The 17,912-nt window shown below is 50.2% G+C and overlaps 1 protein-coding gene across 4 annotated transcripts in view; it reads left to right on the top strand.

Annotated features, from left to right (window-relative positions):
• Window positions 1–17,912, top strand: part of CPT1A (carnitine palmitoyltransferase 1A) — a 404,991-nt gene that overhangs the window by 204,667 nt on the left and 182,412 nt on the right. The gene's annotated exons all lie outside the window — the stretch shown is intronic.

Below are 17,912 nucleotides of genomic sequence, written 5' to 3'. Positions count from 1 at the left end.
GTTCAATTTCATCCTAATATTTGTTTAAATAAGATGTGATGTTCTTAACTCAAATGCCAGCAAGTTTTCCACCAGCTGTGGTGATGTAAGTGTAAGGCACACACAATCTGAGCCGATATCCCTTGTGCGGTATCTTACAGCAGAAGATATATCCTCCCTGATTATTGATCTGCACTTACAAACATGCCTCAGCCACTGGGTACTTTTGTCTATCAAGGACTGTTCATCCTCTCTGGTCAAGCTAGGCAAAATCCTGGGAACATTAGTTTAAAAAATGTGAGACTTACGTGGGCGGGGACGAGGATTTTCAGAAGGACTTACCCTAGGCTGATTAAAAGAAACATACAGGGATTGGAGATCCCTACTATTGAATGTATTAAGGAGGGTATCGTTTCTACCTACTACTTCATTAGTAACAGCAGATTTTCACATGGTGTTTGTAATGCTGGATGTTTTTTTGGAACTCTTTCCATTTGGACATTGACTATATTCTTAGCAATTGGGCAGCTTAAGTTACTTTTGTTAGAAATTGGCCCTCTGCAAGCTTAGATAGAAGGCAAGGCTTGTGTAGCCAGGCCCTCTTTGCTAGACCTTGCTCTCAGCGCTAAGTTAAAGCTGTCTATCATTCCGTTAAGTTCCTTAACTTCCTCCATGAGGTGCCTAGCCTGCTCTTTTAAGTCATTTTTCTTGTTTCTGAACTGAACTGGGCATGTACATTTGGCCCTATTCGCTATGTCATTGCATCTATTGCTTTCATCTTCGGTGGTTAACGGAATGTTTTCTTCCTGAGAAATTTGCTGTAGGGGCAGGAAACAGTTCGTACAAACGATGGCGGAATCGTTTACACAGGTTTTCACGGGACTTGGGGTTGGCAGAGAGGAGTTAGACCTCTCTTCGAGTTGACTAGGTTCAGAAGGATGTTGGCCCTTTAGAGGGTTCTTTTTGAACATATCAGGAATAACTGGGGCAATTTGGTTGTTACTTGGGTGGTGCAACACTGGCCACAGTGGTGGAACTGCACGTGCCAGTTGAATCAATAGAATATCCTCGCATTCGCCTACAAGATTGGCAATGCGATCCATAGCTGCATTGGTTTTACTCTGCAGTCTGGGCGTTTTTTTGGCTTTTTTTAACTTTCTTTATGAGGCCCCTTCCCCACTATCTGCGGCTTTTCTTTTCCCCATTCTAGCGGGCCTAAGTTACACTGATTAGAGCACAATTAGCAATGTGGGACAAAGAAATTTATGTATCGAGTAATCTGAATGGAAACAAATATAAAACAGTACAGCAGTTAATAATATATAAAGGTTCACCACACTGTTAAATTAAAACGTTTTAGGCTTTTGCCGCCCCCCAGTTAAGGAGAACAGATTGCAGGAATGGTGAGCAGTGATGTAGGTCCAGTGTTCACAATAGGTGGATGGTTTGCGGCAGCAGTGGTGAGGCAAAGGCAGCGTTGCAGTCTCCTTGAACTCGATCAGGTAGGTGAGGCCAGGAGAGTCGCCAACAGCAGCAATGCGGGCTGTAAAAGGGACCCCGTTTATACAGATCAGTACATGCAAAGCAATAAAATCGGTGTCTTACGACGATGTGATATAGAGTCCAGCATAATACAAATACATCATTAGGATGTAGCACATAGCGGAGTAGCTATATAGAGGAAAGAACAATTTATCAGCTGATACGAAATTACTATAACACACGTAGAGAACGGCCTAGATGTATTGTAAATGAGAACAAACTTGCGTGGGAAAACACGTTAGTGTAGCATGGTAGTAGCCAATGTTTAAGTCGCGGGGTGTGACGCATGGGGCGAGTGAGTATCTCGATCTGCCTTGACCGGGTGTTCAAAGAGATGCATCTCGGGGACGGGAGGTCAGGGGGAGAAGTTCTGAATAGATGAATGTCTGGTCTTGACAATAAAATCATGTCCTTTATCCATTCCTTAAACTTTTGTGCTCTGCCGCGACCCCATCTGCATGCCACTCACCTCCTGACCAAGAGTAGACTAAAGGAGACAAACTTGCAATGTTTTGCGGCAAGATCTTCTGTGTCACCCAGAAGAGTGAAGAGAGGAGAGGGTGTTAATGTAGAGGACATCATCAACTCTAAAGCAGTGATCACCTGCTGCCAGTAGGCCAGATCAGAGTTGCAGTCCCAGGCAATATGTAAGAAGTCTGCAGCGTCTGAGCCGCATCTATTGCATTTGTTAGTGTCTCATAGTTTGTATTTGTGTAACTTAACCGGGATATAGTGGAAACGGTGTAGGAACTTATAATTAATAATCAGCAGTCAACTGCTAGAGGAGACTTGTGTAGTTTGTTTGCAACAATATTCCCACTGCTGATCAGTAACTTCCTGTCCCAACTCGAAGGACCACTTGTTGCCGGCAATGCAGGGGGAGTATGTGATATCAGTGGATACTGTGATAGAGGGTAGATACTAAGTGCGAGGCACTGTCGGTGCGCAGTATGTGGTGCAAAGGTATGACATCGGGGGGGGGGTTGAGAGGGTATTTGGTGGTATATTCCTTGAGGCCCTGCCGCAGTCGGAAGTGCATAAAGATGTCCATGGGAGAGGGTGGTGACCGAGAAAAAAGCTGTTGCGACTTGTGAAATTTCCCATGTAAATAAAGATCCGCCCCAGCAAGTGATGTTGTATTTGACCTTACTTTTCTTTAAAGCACCCTCTTGCAAAACTGGTATTTTGGGATGGTAAGTGAGGGGGAGCAGAGGCGAATACAGCATAGGGGCCTGCAGGCGGGTAGAAATGCGTAGCCAGGCCCTCACTCGGCAGTTTACAGAGGTCGGGGTATGAGCAAGCAGTGTAGGTGCAGTTAGTATAACCCCATCCAACGGAATGGGGTCTGCCAGCCAATGTTTGGTCGCCACCTGAGGTGTGTACCTGGGAGGGTGAAACCAATAATGAGCATAGTGCACCTGGGCACAAAGATAGTACAGTTCGAAATTAGGAAGTCAAATCCCCCCATGAAATAGAGGCTAGCAACATTTTCCCATTGTAGTCTCTGGTGTTTACCACCCAATATTCATCTGTAGCGTTCCGAGCGTAGGGAGGAGAAGTGGTGGCCAGGTTCATAAGGAATATTCAAAAACAAATATAATAAATTGGGGAGGATAACCATTCTTATGAGGGAAATGTGACCATCCATAGTGAGGGGGAAGGCATTCCATCTCTTTATGCAGTTGGTGAGGTGCTCCATTGTCTTCCCATAATTGAGCCTCAACAGCTCATCACGGTCAGCGGTAACATGGATCCCCAAATACTTAAGGTCCGTGCTGCACCATTCAATTGGAAAGTCAATATCAAATGGCAATACGGAGGCAGTAAGTGGGAAGATTTGAGACTTGGCCCAATTGATATGGATGCCAGAAAGTTTACTAAATCGGACAAACTCACGAAGTAGTGGGTGAAGGCGTTGCATCGGTTCACGGACATAGAGGGTAATATCATCCGCGTAAAGGGAAATAAGGATGGTTGCGGAGGAAGCAGCGGAGAGCCTTATCTTGATAATGATGTCTGACCCTGGCAGCCAAAGGCTCTACAGCCAAGGCAAAAAGAAGCAGAGAGAAAGGACAGCCCTGCCTCGTGCCCTGGGTGATGTCAAGGGGGAGGGAGAGAGGGACCACTGATGAGGATCTTGGCTACTGGGGAGGTATACAGGAGGCGTATCCATGCCAAAATCCCTTTGGGAAGTCCTATGCATTGGAGAATGGTGAACAAGTAATCCCACTCTACGGAGTCGACGGCCTTTGTAGCATCGAGGAAAACCGCCACTAATTCCAGTTGAGGGTCAACGTTTTGGAGGATGGAAAAAAGGGTGCAGAGATTGTGGGAGGTTGGCCTACCATGGATAAATCCAGCCTGATCAGGCAAAACCAGTTTGTCGATCAGGAGGCTGAGTCGGTTGGCTATCATTTTGGCGAGAATCTTTGAATCAGTATTAATAAGGCACAGGGGCCAGTACGAATCGCAACGATCTGGAGTTTTGCCAGGTTTCAGTAACAACGTAATAAGAGCCTCTCTCATCAAGCCAGGTAAAAGCTGCAATTCCTGTGCTTCTAGATAAACCTCCTTCAAGACAGGAAGTAACTGGTCGAGATAAGTTTTGTAAAAATGGATGGGGAGCCCGTCAGAGCCCGAGGCCTTCCCAGAATTCATCTGCATAATGGCGGCCAGCAACTCGTCATCCTCAAATGGTGCCGCCAAGAATACTCCATGATGGTCCCCAAGCCAACCAAACGCAATATTCCCAAGGTAGTGAGAAAGGTCAGGAGGCTCAGTTCTGCGAGTGCTGAAAAGGTCAGTGTAAAATTCAGTAAAGGTGTGTAATATATCGAGGCTTTCCCTGTGACACACCCCAATGTTATCGACAACGTCAAGGACATAGTTGGAAAAACGCAGTAGGCGAAACTCCATTGCACATGTTTTGCTGGGTCGCTCTCCCTCCCCGTATGTGCAAGCTGTAAAATATTTGCCGCAAAATCGGGCTTCCTGCTCTGCTGTGTCCTTGAACTGCCACATTGCCCCTTCCAACTGCCTCAGCTCCCCTTCAAGTTTACGCAGGCTTCGCCGTATGTCCCGTAGGACACCGAAACATTTTGAAATGCATGAGCCGCGCGTCGTAACTTTAAATGCCTCTCACACCGTACCCACCTGTTAGACTGATAGTTTGTTAATCCTAAAAAAATCTGCTATTTCCTCCCCTAATTCCACTTTAAAGGCGGTGTCTCATAACGCCTCAGGTATGAGATGCAAACTGCACAGTGTGGCAACAGAGTTGGGGGGGGGTTGCAGTGTAGTAGGTGCCTTCCCTCCCATCTGGATGTACATGGAACCATGTGTCAATGAGCCAATGATCAGGGAGCAGCCGGCTGAGAGTGTTGTGAGCCGTGGTGTAGTGATGAGGGAGTGGATGGGATCTATCAAGGTCCGGGCATAAGGTAATATTAAAAATCCCCCCCAAATGACGTGCATGGATCCCACTTTGAGAATGTGACCCCAGAGAGTAGTGAAAAAGTCTGGGTCATCAATATTCGGTCCGTAGCAGCAAACGAGCGTGACTGATTGTGTACCCAGGGTACCACATAACATACAGCTTCTACCGAAGCAGTCACCATAAGTCTTGCCTAAGAGGAAGGCGGTGTTCTTTTTAACTAATATCAGTGTCCCCCTAGAATAGGTAGAGTAGGAGGAGAATACTCGATCATTGGCCCATTTGTTTCTAAAGTGAGTAGGGCGACGGGGATCCATCTGTGTCTCCTGAAGCATGGCTATGTGGATCTAGTGTCTATCAAGATATGTGAGAATTTGCCTGCGTTTCCGTGAATCTCCAAGGCCTCTTAACATTCCATGTAAGTAGGTTCATACCTTGTGCCTCAGTAGGCGGGGATATAGTTAGGGAAGAAAATGCTGGTGTGAAATGTCGCATATGGAATTGTATGTGCAATAATTACAACGCTTGCTGGCATTTCCATCTGATGCTGAACCAGAAAAAAAACATGAAGAGAAAACAACAATACCCAACCCACCCCCACCCACAACAGCACCCCAATTGTGCTGGCAGTGCATAACCCATCCAGAGACCGAGAAATCTCTAAATATACAGCCCTGGTCAAACGTGACCAACAGAAAACCAGGATATGTAAGGATCACCCATATGGGGGGTGGGTGATCGCTGGTGGGCCACAGAAACCTCCCTGCTCCCAAACTGCACAGCAGCTCACCCAATGGTAGTGGGACATAGGGGGAGGCGGACGGTGCTCGGCACAGTTAGGTGAAAAGAAAGGAAAAACAAATGTCGGTTCAATATAGTCAGCCCACTATGTGAAAACATGATGCACCGTAGGTGCCAGGCACACTTATCTGACGCCAGCGATCTGCAAGCAGTACAGTCAGTCAGTAGTGTCGATACAGTTCCCTGCTGTGTATGTGTGCGGCAGTTGTTGCAGCGTCTCATGAAGCAGGTGGCTGGGGAGGAGAAGTGTGTCAAACATGAGACAGGCAGTGCAGAGGCCTCGCTGCGTCTTCCTTTATGGCGGAAGGCCACCTGCGATGGGGGACTGAGATCTGGAGCAGCAATCGTCTGAGTCTCTTCGAGGCGAGCCACACTTGACAGTCTTAAGAAAGTCTTCGACCTGCTGCGGATTCAAGAAGATGCTTTGCTTTCCTTGATAAGTGACTCAGTTGTGCCGGGTACATGAGGACGTACTCGATTTGTGCCTTGCGGAGCTTTTGTTTAACCATCAGAAACTTGCGTCGCGCCTCTTGAACAGCGACGGTGAAGTCCGGATAGATGATCTATTCCATACCCTTGAACAATATCGTTTTCTTCTCGCACGCCAGCCGGAGCGCAGTGTCCTGATCTCTGTTATTAAGGAGACGAGCCACAATGGGCTGTGGGACTCGCACCAGAGGGGCCTAGGACCAAGGGAATGGTGTGTTCGCTCCACTATGAGTTGGGGAGAGAAGGCTTCCTTACCAAAGGCATCTTGCGGGAGGCGTTCAATGAAGTCTTCCATGCGACCAGTATTGGTGCTTTCTGAGATGCCTATGACGCGAATGTTCTTCCGGTGGCTGAGCGCTTCAGGATCTGGCAGCAATCACTTTCAGAAGATTGTCCGTCTGTGTCATTTGTTGTTCCATCTGGTACGTGGTGTCTTCCATGTCCGAGATTCGGCGCTCCGCCTCCTTGAGTTGTTCATCATGCTTATCCACCTTCAAGACCAGGAAATCTAGGCGACTATTCATTGTGTCCATTTTACTGGATAGGGCTGTAAGACTGTGTTGCATAGCCAACAGCAATGTTTTCACCTCCTCATCTGAGGTGGATCATTGCGCCTGCGGCTGTTCTTCAGTGGTTTGTACTTGATCCTCCGAGCAGGAACGCGTGATAGTCTTTTTTGCGTCAAAGACCAGTTTGGGCTCGTGGCCGTCTGGTTTGCCCATTGCAGTGTGGTAAAGCCAATCGAGCCAGTGTCTTTGACCGTAGTCAGTGTCACCTCAGCACCAGTCTAGGCCGCTAGCAAAATCTGGAGATCCACCTAGAAGCTCCAGGAGAAGGCAACTGTCACTACGCCATAAGGGTGAGTGTAAGGGCAGTGGTGTCTGGCAAGGGAGGTCCAGCCAATGATGAATATGGAGGCAAATGATGGATCAGAGCAGGGCTGCAGTCCAACTTACAACGGATCCGCCAAACTTGGGGGGGGGGGGGGAGGGAGGGGGTGTTGAGGGGGGATATAAGTCCCCCATCCGGGTGATGACCTGCAGGGTCCCCCGATACTGAGTAGGCCACAGCGCACCAACACCATCAAGTTCCAGTGGCCTCTGAGCAATGAGGGAGATGGACGCCACACAGAGAATGAAGGTCACTAAGATAGCGCAGTGTTGAACAGTACTTTTAACTTTTAACAGTACATTTAAGAGTAGCAGGCAGCGGAGGTCTGCAATGAGTAGCAATGCAGGGCAGTAGCGGTGCCAGTGAGGATCCGCGATGCACGGTCAATTGTTCAGTGGTGCCTGTCGTGCGGCGTGAGTCAGGCTTACCCCGCCATACCCCCACCTCGCATTCAGGAATGTTGCAGATGACTGGGGGTTGTGCTCACGGTGTTCCAGGAGTGGCTGGGGGAGCCAATGTCTGGCTTGCAGCAGCAGGAAGTCCCGGATCAGCGTTGGCACCCGATTCAGCAGTGGGGCCCAACGCCACGTGGAAGCCGCAGGGCTCGCGTAATGGCAGTGATAGCCCAGGGTTCCAAGCGCGTCGCCACCTGCAGCAACTGGGAAGGCGTCTGAGGAGTCTCACCGGAGGTCCGGGAGGGCTGAAACTTGCACCGGCGCGGGAGGATGCGTATTGCTACAAGCAGCGGGCTTTGTAGATAGATTTCACCCACTAATAAGAGGAGAAATGTAGGATGTTGTGGCCGAGCTCCCAGAGCCTCACAGCAGTGTGGATATATATATATATAACGCCATTCACCATGTCTCCTACTCCCGCAGAGACAGAATAACGAAGAGTGAAACCACAATTTCGTGCTTAGTCCTTAGTGCTTTATTCGTGCAGAATCGTGCCAGCAATCCGCTATGACGCGTTTCGCCTCCAAGGAGGCTTGATCACATGATGTGCCATAAACACAAACAAGGGCATTTAAAGTCAGTCAGTGCAATGTAACAGCTGTTTGTAATTAGACCATGAACAGAGAAAAAATACTGCGGGTGTTTTTCAGCAGCAAGCATTTCATATAGGGCATAGTGCCCGATTGACAATGTAAACATATTTCTCTCAAATGTTTAAGAAAAAATATATAAATAGAAAATGTTAAAAACATTTCTACGATATAAAACCAATTTTACATGTGTGTATATATATATATATAGCAGCACACAAAGCGGGGCAGGTGGTTCAATTGTTACTTCTATCAACTGGGCTGACTATTGGTGCTGGCGTGCAGGCGCGCACAGTGGTTTCACTGGAAGAGGACTACATCACCCAGAAGGCTTTTAGCCACGCCCACCTTAGCAGGGGATGTTATATCGAGTGCTCTCCTTGAAGCGCCTGCAGCTGACACTTGCCAACACGCCACTGAAGAAAGGAACCTATTCCTGAAACGCGTCTGGCGTTCTACTTTTAACATGAAGTTTCTACTAACTTAACCTGCTGGCAGGCTGTTGCTTGAATAAAGAGGGCAATGATCTTTACCTTCGTGAGGCTCCTGTTCCATAAGGGTTCTACTTTGGCTGGATATATATATATATATATATATATATATCACGCTCTTGCTTGTACCAACAGGCGGGAGGAACGCGTGCACGGTCACGGGCCTCAAGCTGCAGCCCAGTCCAATCCGTGATCTAGAAGCTGCCTGCTTGCCTCATCCATTAGCAGCCCCAGACACCACTGCCTGACGCGTTTCGATAAGTCTTCATCAGAGGCTTGGGTGAAGGAGAAAGACACGCATATGCCGGTACTGCAGTTATGAGCTTTATTATTGGCGCGCTGTGGATCAGCTGATTGCGCATTGATTGCTGGTACCTGCAGTCCACCCCTTGATACCTGGGGGCCACAGGGGAGTGCATCCAGCACCCCTCTCTTCGTGGATTCACGGACACTGAATGCAGAACCCACCTGTTTGCCGGGGCCCACTGGGGGGCCGAAATTGCCAGCAGAACATTTATCCGTGCATATGCAGAGGAGATATCCACATTCCTCAGGACTGCAGGTACCAGCAATCAATGCGCAATCAGCTGATCCACAGCGCGCCAATAATAAAGCTCATAACTGCAGTACCGGCATATGCGTGTCTTTCTCCTTCACCCAAGCCTCTGATGAAGACTTATCGAAACGCGTCAGGCAGTGGTGTCTGGGGCTGCTAATGGATGAGGCAAGCAGGCAGTTTCTAGATCACGGATTGGACTGGGCTGCAGCTTGAGGCCCGTGACCGTGCACGCGTTCCTCCCGCCTGTTGGTACAAGCAAGAGCGTGATGTTTTAGCGGCCGCCATGCCGCTGGGAGCGAACCACCCCTTGATACCTGGGGGCCACAGGGGAGTGCATCCAGCACCCCTCTCTTCGTGGATTCACGGACACTGAATGCAGAACCCACCTGTTTGCCGGGGCCCACTGGGGGGCCGAAATTGCCAGCAGAACATTTATCCGTGCATATGCAGAGGAGATATCCACATTCCTCAGGACTGCAGGTACCAGCAATCAATGCGCAATCAGCTGATCCACAGCGCGCCAATAATAAAGCTCATAACTGCAGTACCGGCATATGCGTGTCTTTCTCCTTCACCCAAGCCTCTGATGAAGACTTATCGAAACGCGTCAGGCAGTGGTGTCTGGGGCTGCTAATGGATGAGGCAAGCAGGCAGTTTCTAGATCACGGATTGGACTGGGCTGCAGCTTGAGGCCCGTGACCGTGCACGCGTTCCTCCCGCCTGTTGGTACAAGCAAGAGCGTGATGTTTTAGCGGCCGCCATGCCGCTGGGAGCGAACCACCCCTTGATACCTGGGGGCCACAGGGGAGTGCATCCAGCACCCCTCTCTTCGTGGATTCACGGACACTGAATGCAGAACCCACCTGTTTGCCGGGGCCCACTGGGGGGCCGAAATTGCCAGCAGAACATTTATCCGTGCATATGCAGAGGAGATATCCACATTCCTCAGGACTGCAGGTACCAGCAATGAATGCGCAATCAGCTGATCCACAGCGCGCCAATAATAAAGCTCATAACTGCAGTACCGGCATATGCGTGTCTTTCTCCTTCACCCAAGCCTCTGATGAAGACTTATCGAAACGCGTCAGGCAGTGGTGTCTGGGGCTGCTAATGGATGAGGCAAGCAGGCAGTTTCTAGATCACGGATTGGACTGGGCTGCAGCTTGAGGCCCGTGACCGTGCACGCGTTCCTCCCGCCTGTTGGTACAAGCAAGAGCGTGATATATATATATATATATATTTTTTGTGTAGATGTTACGAATTTTTTGGGCGTATGTATAGCTATGACAAGTAGCATACATTTGTATCTTCTTTTTTATAGTGTTCCAAAGTTATGGCCTGATTTTGGAGCTTTAATTCTGGGCCATGACAAAGAATTTGAAATGCTTAATTGCAGCTACCTTTTTGTGGTGCTCCATAAAATTGGTTTCAGACATCCTTTTGTATGCTTAGTCCATCTGCTCTGCCAGATTAAGACTGGAAGACTGCATTTCTAAACTGTTTGTAGTTAATAGAGGCACCAGACGAGGCTCCCTGCTCTCGCCCCTCCTTTTCGCTTTTGCCAAGGAGCCACTAGCCATCCAAATGCGACTAGTGGGACACGAACGGAGCATTCCCCTCCAAGTTAGCATCCACATGATATCCCTTTAAGCGGACAATGCCCTCCTCTATGTAAATCCGTATTTGTAAAGCGCAAACTAATCACCCTTACGGGTCTCAAGCACTGGGGGCCATCGTGGAAATTAAGTGAGCTATTGCCCAGAGTCACATGGTGCTGAGCTGAGCTGCCGCCGGAACCGGTGATTGAACCGGGAACCCTGTGCTTCGAAGTCAGCTACCCTGACCGCTGCACCACACCTCTATAAGAGAGTCTTGGCTGGGCCTAGATGTGAGAGCCCAGATAGTAGAGAGATTCAGACGGGCCCCAACACTTCAGGTTAGTAGAAGCAAGTTTCTGCTATTTCCCTTGCGCCACAGCACTCTCCCTCTAATAGCCTCACTAGTAGATGAAATACTTAAATGGGAGGACACCCGCTGTTCGATACCTGGAGATAAACATATACCATGATGATGAGAATGTGCGTGAGGGGAATTTGGAGATGTGTCTCCTACCTCAGGAGACAGATAACATTCTGGGGATCACTCTCACACTCAGAGTGTCAGAGCTTATTGCCATCTCCAAGATGGCGATGCTCTCAAGGCTCCTGTACTATTTTGGCAACTTCAAAAATTTATTAACCTGAAGTTACTTCAGGGACTCTGATGCTTTTCTGGGGGATCTGATATGGGCTGGGGGCTGCTGGAGAGTGGCATTAGCCATGCTGATACTTCTGGGGGCCCCGATGTCGAGATGTATTATTAACCGCAGCGATGGTTGGCCAGATGCCTTTCACGGGTGCCTCTATAAGAGACTGGGGCGATAGATAAGCTGTTGTGGATCTCCAAAATACTGAACCTAGCTCTCCCAGGTTCCGTGCCCACCAGTGTGTCATCCAGATTGTTTTCGGTGGCACTACAGGACCTGGCTAGGCTTCGGCTGGTCACAGAAAGAACGTTCATCCCCGCTATGCTCCTAAATCTTTCCACCTTGGCCTTTCAAACCAGTACGTTAGCCTTGATCAGAAGTACCTCATACTCCAGCAGGGTTGGACATACTGGAGTCCTTATTCCCGGACAGTCTCTTATAGTTCTTTCAATCTTTGCAAGGCCAATATACATTACATGAAGGGCAGTTTTTAACATATGGTGTTGTATCCCATAGCATGCGCACAAGATGGGCGGTTGTAGACAAGTAGCCAACCACATATCTAGTGACCAAAACACTGTATACTATAGGTAATAGCTAACACTGCATCAACTGGTTAGATAAATTACAGAACACCTTGCCTCCTACACCCCATCATCACCCTTACGATATCTTAGAAGCCAAGTTTAGAAGTGTTTTACATGAAACATAATGGTCTGAACACTGCACGATCCACGTACAATTCCCTGAAATTTCAAGTTTAAACTGACCTAGTTCTTTATCTTGCACCAGGCATACCTCTCCCCTGCCAGTATTAATAAGATTTTTTCGGGAGCTACTGCCTCTTGCTGCCACTGCAGACACAGTCTCCAATCACATGCATGGGACTTGCCCAGCTCTCTCGTCTTACTGGGACCAGGTCTTTCACTTGTACTGGTATATCCCTACATCCTGCATGGGAAGCTGTGCATTTTCAATTTTCCAGCGACAGAGTTCTGACACGTTTCCTAGACCTCGGCCAGCTTTTGGCGGAAGGAGCTATTATTCGAAATTACTCCTCGCTCCTTCTCTTTCGGCATAGTGGACAGTGGTCTTACGTTGGCCTAGCAGAAAGCAAGGCCCTATATAGAGAAGAGAAAAGGCCTACACAAGTGCCCAATAACGGAGAGTTGTGGGCTGCTGTAGGAGAAGAACCCAGGGAAAATGTTCCACCTATCTAAATGGAGAAGGTCCGACCATGCGTCACATGTCAAATACCCCGCACCACACTCTGGTTTAACCCCACTCCCTGTTTCACGCATTGTAACCAACCCCCCCTGGGGTTACATAGGCAAGTAACTCTATAAACGCAACTCTTCGATCCTCCCTCCCCACATGACTCTTCCCCACACAACTCTAACCCACACGATTGTCACTCCTCTCCCTTGATGCCCTACTGAATGATGCTTTCCAGTCTCCAAGATACAGTTGTTGCTTCCCCCCTTTTTTTTTTTTCTTTCTAATGTTAGAGTTTTTGATAGAACTGAGGGGGTCTCTGGTTGTCAGAGGCAGGTACCTTTGACCAAATAGGGACCCTTGCTTTTAGTCAGGGTTAGGGGGTAGACTTCTAAAATAACCCCCGCTCACCCCCTTGGTAGCTTGGCACGAGCAGACAGGCGTATCTCAGAGGCAGTGTGTAGAGCATTTGTGAACACATACAGAAATACAGTGAAAACACTACAAATGAACACCACACCAGTTTAGAAAAATATGTAATCTTTACTAGACTTAACACAAGACCAAACAACAAAAATCCGCAATACTGTTATCAAAAATAGACTTTAAAATGGTAGAAATAGTTTAGTTCAATGTAGATGGTAAATGCGACACTTTACTCTCAAAGTACCTTGTATGCGTCACGCAATACAAACTAAAGGGTCACAGGGAAGGTGATGGGTCAGTTCCTTGCTTTGGGGGAGGGGATGCGTTGGTTCCTTACTGCAGCGCAGGGGAGGTGATGCGTTGATTCCTTACAGCAGACGAGGTGTTGCGTCAGTTTCTTACTGTGATCTGGTGCGATACGACAAGATGGCGCCTCGATGCAATGCGACAATCTGGTGCGATGCGACAAAATGGTGTCTTGATGCAATGCAACAACTTTGGATGTGATGTGTGCACGCCCGATGACCGTGCGGCCAAATCAGTAACTTCTGAACCACGACAGACCCTGCAACATGCTTCTCCGGTGATACGACGGTAACTGTTGCGGCGGTGTCGCGCTTCTCCTTGTTGCGTCACGCTTCCAACTCCCAGTGGCTTGCAGTCTTCTCAGAGGGCCCAAACAACAGTAAGCACCTCTCTGAGGCAGAATTCCACTGCAAGGGAATTCAGTAGAGCTGGTGGTGAAGTCTTGTATCCTTGAGACTTCAGGCAGGAGGCAAGCACAGTTCAAGCCCTTGGAGATTCTTCTTCAAAATTGCAAAAGTATACACAAAGTTCCTTTTCTCCCTTTTCTTGGCAAATAAAGACACCACTGCAGGCCAACCCCAACAGCACAGCACAGGGGCAGTCTCCTCCTTCAGCTACCTTGGTTCTTCTCCTTGGCAAAGGGTCGTCTTGATTCCCAGAAGTGATCTAAAGTTCTGGAGTCTGGGTCCCCCTTTTCATACACCAAAATCCTTTGTCTCTGTACCTAGTCCAAACCAGTTCTGGGTGCTTTCTGCCATTGCACAACTTCTTCCTTTGTCAGTGTGGGCCAGGGTCATCAGACACACCACAGGAGATGGAGCCAGCATTGTGGAAGGCTGGCACAGCCCTATTCAGTCCCAGGTGTTACTCCTTCCACCACTCCTCATGCAGATAGGTCTATTCACCCTTGTGCTGACTCACCCTGTCTCCTTGAGCCCCTCAGTCCCTGTCACTCACAAACCAGACATGGAATACACAACCTAGCAGAGGCAGGCTATTGGTGCCGGTCTGGCGTTCGTTCCTTCGAATTAATGATTTCCTGGCAGCTTTCCCGCTCCTAGTGCCGCAGGGATCTGTTGTGAGCAGCTAATTGATTTGTTTCCAGTGACCGCTTCAAATCATCGCTGCTTGTGTTCCTGATAACTGGAAATCAGTGGTAATGATGTACCATGTAGTGTCGGTACATCGCTAATCTGCTGTAGGCGCAAGGTTTCTTAGCCTAATTAATCCCAAGTGTTTTTATTAGTACAAAGCTGGCGACACTCAATTTACCCATTTCAGAAGAATGAAAGGCAGCGTTGGCCCTACATTGTGAGTTAATTTTTTAAACTTTATTTTATGTAGTGGACTTGTGCAAGCAGATTATTTTTCCCCCTAAGCGTCTGAGATGCGGAAACAGGTTGGAAAATAGTTATAGGCACGCTCATGGTGCCTGTCTGGCGTTCGCTCCTTCGAATAAATGATTTCCTGGCAGCTTTCCCGCTCCTCGTGCAGCAGGCATTTGTTGTAAGCAGTTAATTCATTTGTTTCCGGTGACAGCTTCAAATCATCGCTCCTTCTCTTCCTGATAACTGGAAATCAGTGGTAATGATGAACCATGTAGTTAGTGTCGGTATAGCGCTAGCCTGCTGTAGGCGCTAGGTTTCTTAGCCTAATCAATCCAAAGTGTTTTTATTAGTACGAAGCTGGCGGCACTCATTTTACCCATCTCAGAAGAATTAAAGGCAGCGTCGGCCCTGCAAGTATCTTGAACCCGAGACCTGCAGGATGCACACTTCTCCGCATCATATGCTGATTCCACCGAGCTATCCTGGGGAAATAAACCACGCCAACAGTTGGCCAACTGCTACTATATGGAACCCCCCACGCCTCGCACCAGACTTAATTGGAATGCGCTCCGTGCATTCATTCTCCCCTCCCTTTCAGTCCTTTTAGCCTCTTTCCCAGCTCCCAGCCGGACCCTCCTTTCTCACCTCCTCTTTCCGTCTTCGTCAGCAGAAAAGTCCCAGCAATGGCTCAGTTTTTCACCGTACTCGCACCAATGCCTAATACGCCATGACTTGACAGACTTGCAAGCAGAAGACCGCATTCTTTTTTTTTATAGTTACAAGCAGAAAAGTCCCAGCAATGGCTCCGTTTTTCACCGTACTCGCAGCACTGCCGAAAACACCATGACTTGACAGACTTGCACGCAGAAGACAGCATTATACTGGCCTGGGTTCTCATCAAGTATTTTACCAGAAAAGTCCCAGTAATGGCTCGGTTTTTCACCCTACTCGTCTCCTCTGTGCACAACCCTCACTCACCCACACTCACCCTCACTCACCCTCACTCACCCTCACACCCTCATCCACTCTCACACACCCTCACCCCCCCTCAACCTCACACCCCCTCAACCTCACACCCCCTCAACCTCACACCTCCTCACCCTCACACCCCCTCACCCTCACACCCCCTCACCCTCACATATCCTCACCCTCACATATCCTCACCCTCACATACCCTCACAACCCCACCCCCCCTCACACACCCCTCACCCTTACCCACACTCACCCTCACTCACTCTCACCCACCCTCACACCCTCATCCACTCTCACACACCCTCACCCTCACACCCCCTCAACCTCACACCCCCTCAACCTCACACCTCCTCACCCTCACACCCCCTCACATCCCCTCACCCTCACATATCATCACCCTAACATACCCTCACCCTAACATACCCTCACACCCCCACACCCCCTCACACACCCCTCACCCTCACAACCCCTCACCCTTACCCACCCTCGCTCACCCTCTCTCACCCTCACACACTCTCACTCCCTCTCACACACTCTCACTCCCTCTCACCCTCACACCCCCTCTCACCCTCACACCCCCTCTCACCCACCCACACACACCCACTCACCCTCACACACCCCCTCACCCTCACACACCCTCGCACACCTGACCCTCACCCACCCTCTCACCCTCACATACCCCCTCACCCTCACACATTCCCTCACCCTCGCATCCCCTCACCCTCGCATCCCCTCACCCTCGCATCCCCTCACCCTCGCATCCCCTCACCCTCGCATCCCCTCACCCTCGCATCCCCTCACCCTCGCATCCCCTCACCCTCACATCCCCTCACCCTCACACCTCCAAACCCCCTCACACACCCCTCACCCTTACCCTCACAACCCCTCACCCTTACCCTCACCCACCCTCTCACCCTCATACCCTCATTCACCCTCTCACCCTCTCACCCTCACACACTCACTCCCTCTCACCCTCACACACTCTCACCCCCTCACCCCCTCTCACCCCCTCTCACCCTCACACTCCTCTCACCCTCACACCCCCTCTCACCCTCACACCCCCTCTCACCCTCCTCTCACCCTCACACCCCCTCTCACCCTCACACCCCCTCTCACCCTCACACACCCTCTCACCCTCACACACCCCCTCACCCTCACACACACCCTCACCCTCACACACCCTCGGACCCTCACACACCATCGCACCCCTGACCCTCACCCACCCTCTCACCCTCATATACCCCCTCACCCTCACACACCCTCTCACCCTCACACACCCTCTCACCCTCACACACCCTCTCACCCTCACACACCCTCTCACCCTCGCACTACTCTCACCCTCACTCACCCTCACACCCTCTCACACACCCTCACCCTCACACCCCCTCACACCCCCTCACCCTCGCACCCCCTCACCCTCGCACCCCCTCACCCTCGCACCCCCTCACCCTCGCACCCCCTCACCCTCACACCCCCTCACCCTCACACCCCCTCACCCTCACACCCCCTCACCCTCACACCTACTCACCCTCACATACCCTCACCCTCACATACCCTCACCCTCACATACCCTCACCCTCACATGCCCTCACCCTCACATACCCTCACATCCCCACACCCCCTCACACACCCCTCACCCTCACAACCCCTCACCCTCACCCACCCTCGCTCACCCTCTCACCCTCACACCCCCTCTCACCCTCACACCGCCTCTCACCCTCACACACTCCCTCACCCTCACACATCCCCTCACCCTCACATCCCCTCACCCTCATATACCCTCACCCTCACACCCCCACACCCCCTCACACACCCCTCACCCCTACCCTCACAACCCCTCACCCTCACCCACCCTCGCTCACCCTCTCACCCTCATACCCCCTCTCACCCTCACACACCCCCTCACCCTCACACACCCCTCACCCTCACACACCCTCGCACCCTCACACACCTGACCCTCACCCACCCTCTCACCCTCACACATCCCCTCACCCTCACATCCCCTCACCCTCACATCCCCTCACCCTCACATCCCCTCACCCTCGCATCCCCTCACCTTCGCATCCCCTCACCCTCACATCCCCTCACCCTCACATCCCCTCACCCTCACATACCCTCACCCTCACATCCCTCACCCTCACATCCCCTCACCCTCACCCTCACATCCCCTCACCCTCACATACCCTCACC

The sequence above is a fragment of the Lissotriton vulgaris genome, chromosome 2_1, assembly GCF_964263255.1.
Source record: "Lissotriton vulgaris chromosome 2_1, aLisVul1.2, whole genome shotgun sequence".
NCBI classification, from domain to species: Eukaryota; Metazoa; Chordata; class Amphibia; order Caudata; family Salamandridae; genus Lissotriton; species Lissotriton vulgaris.
Note: the sequence above shows the minus strand (reverse complement) of the source record. Positions and strands in the feature narration are given on the sequence as shown.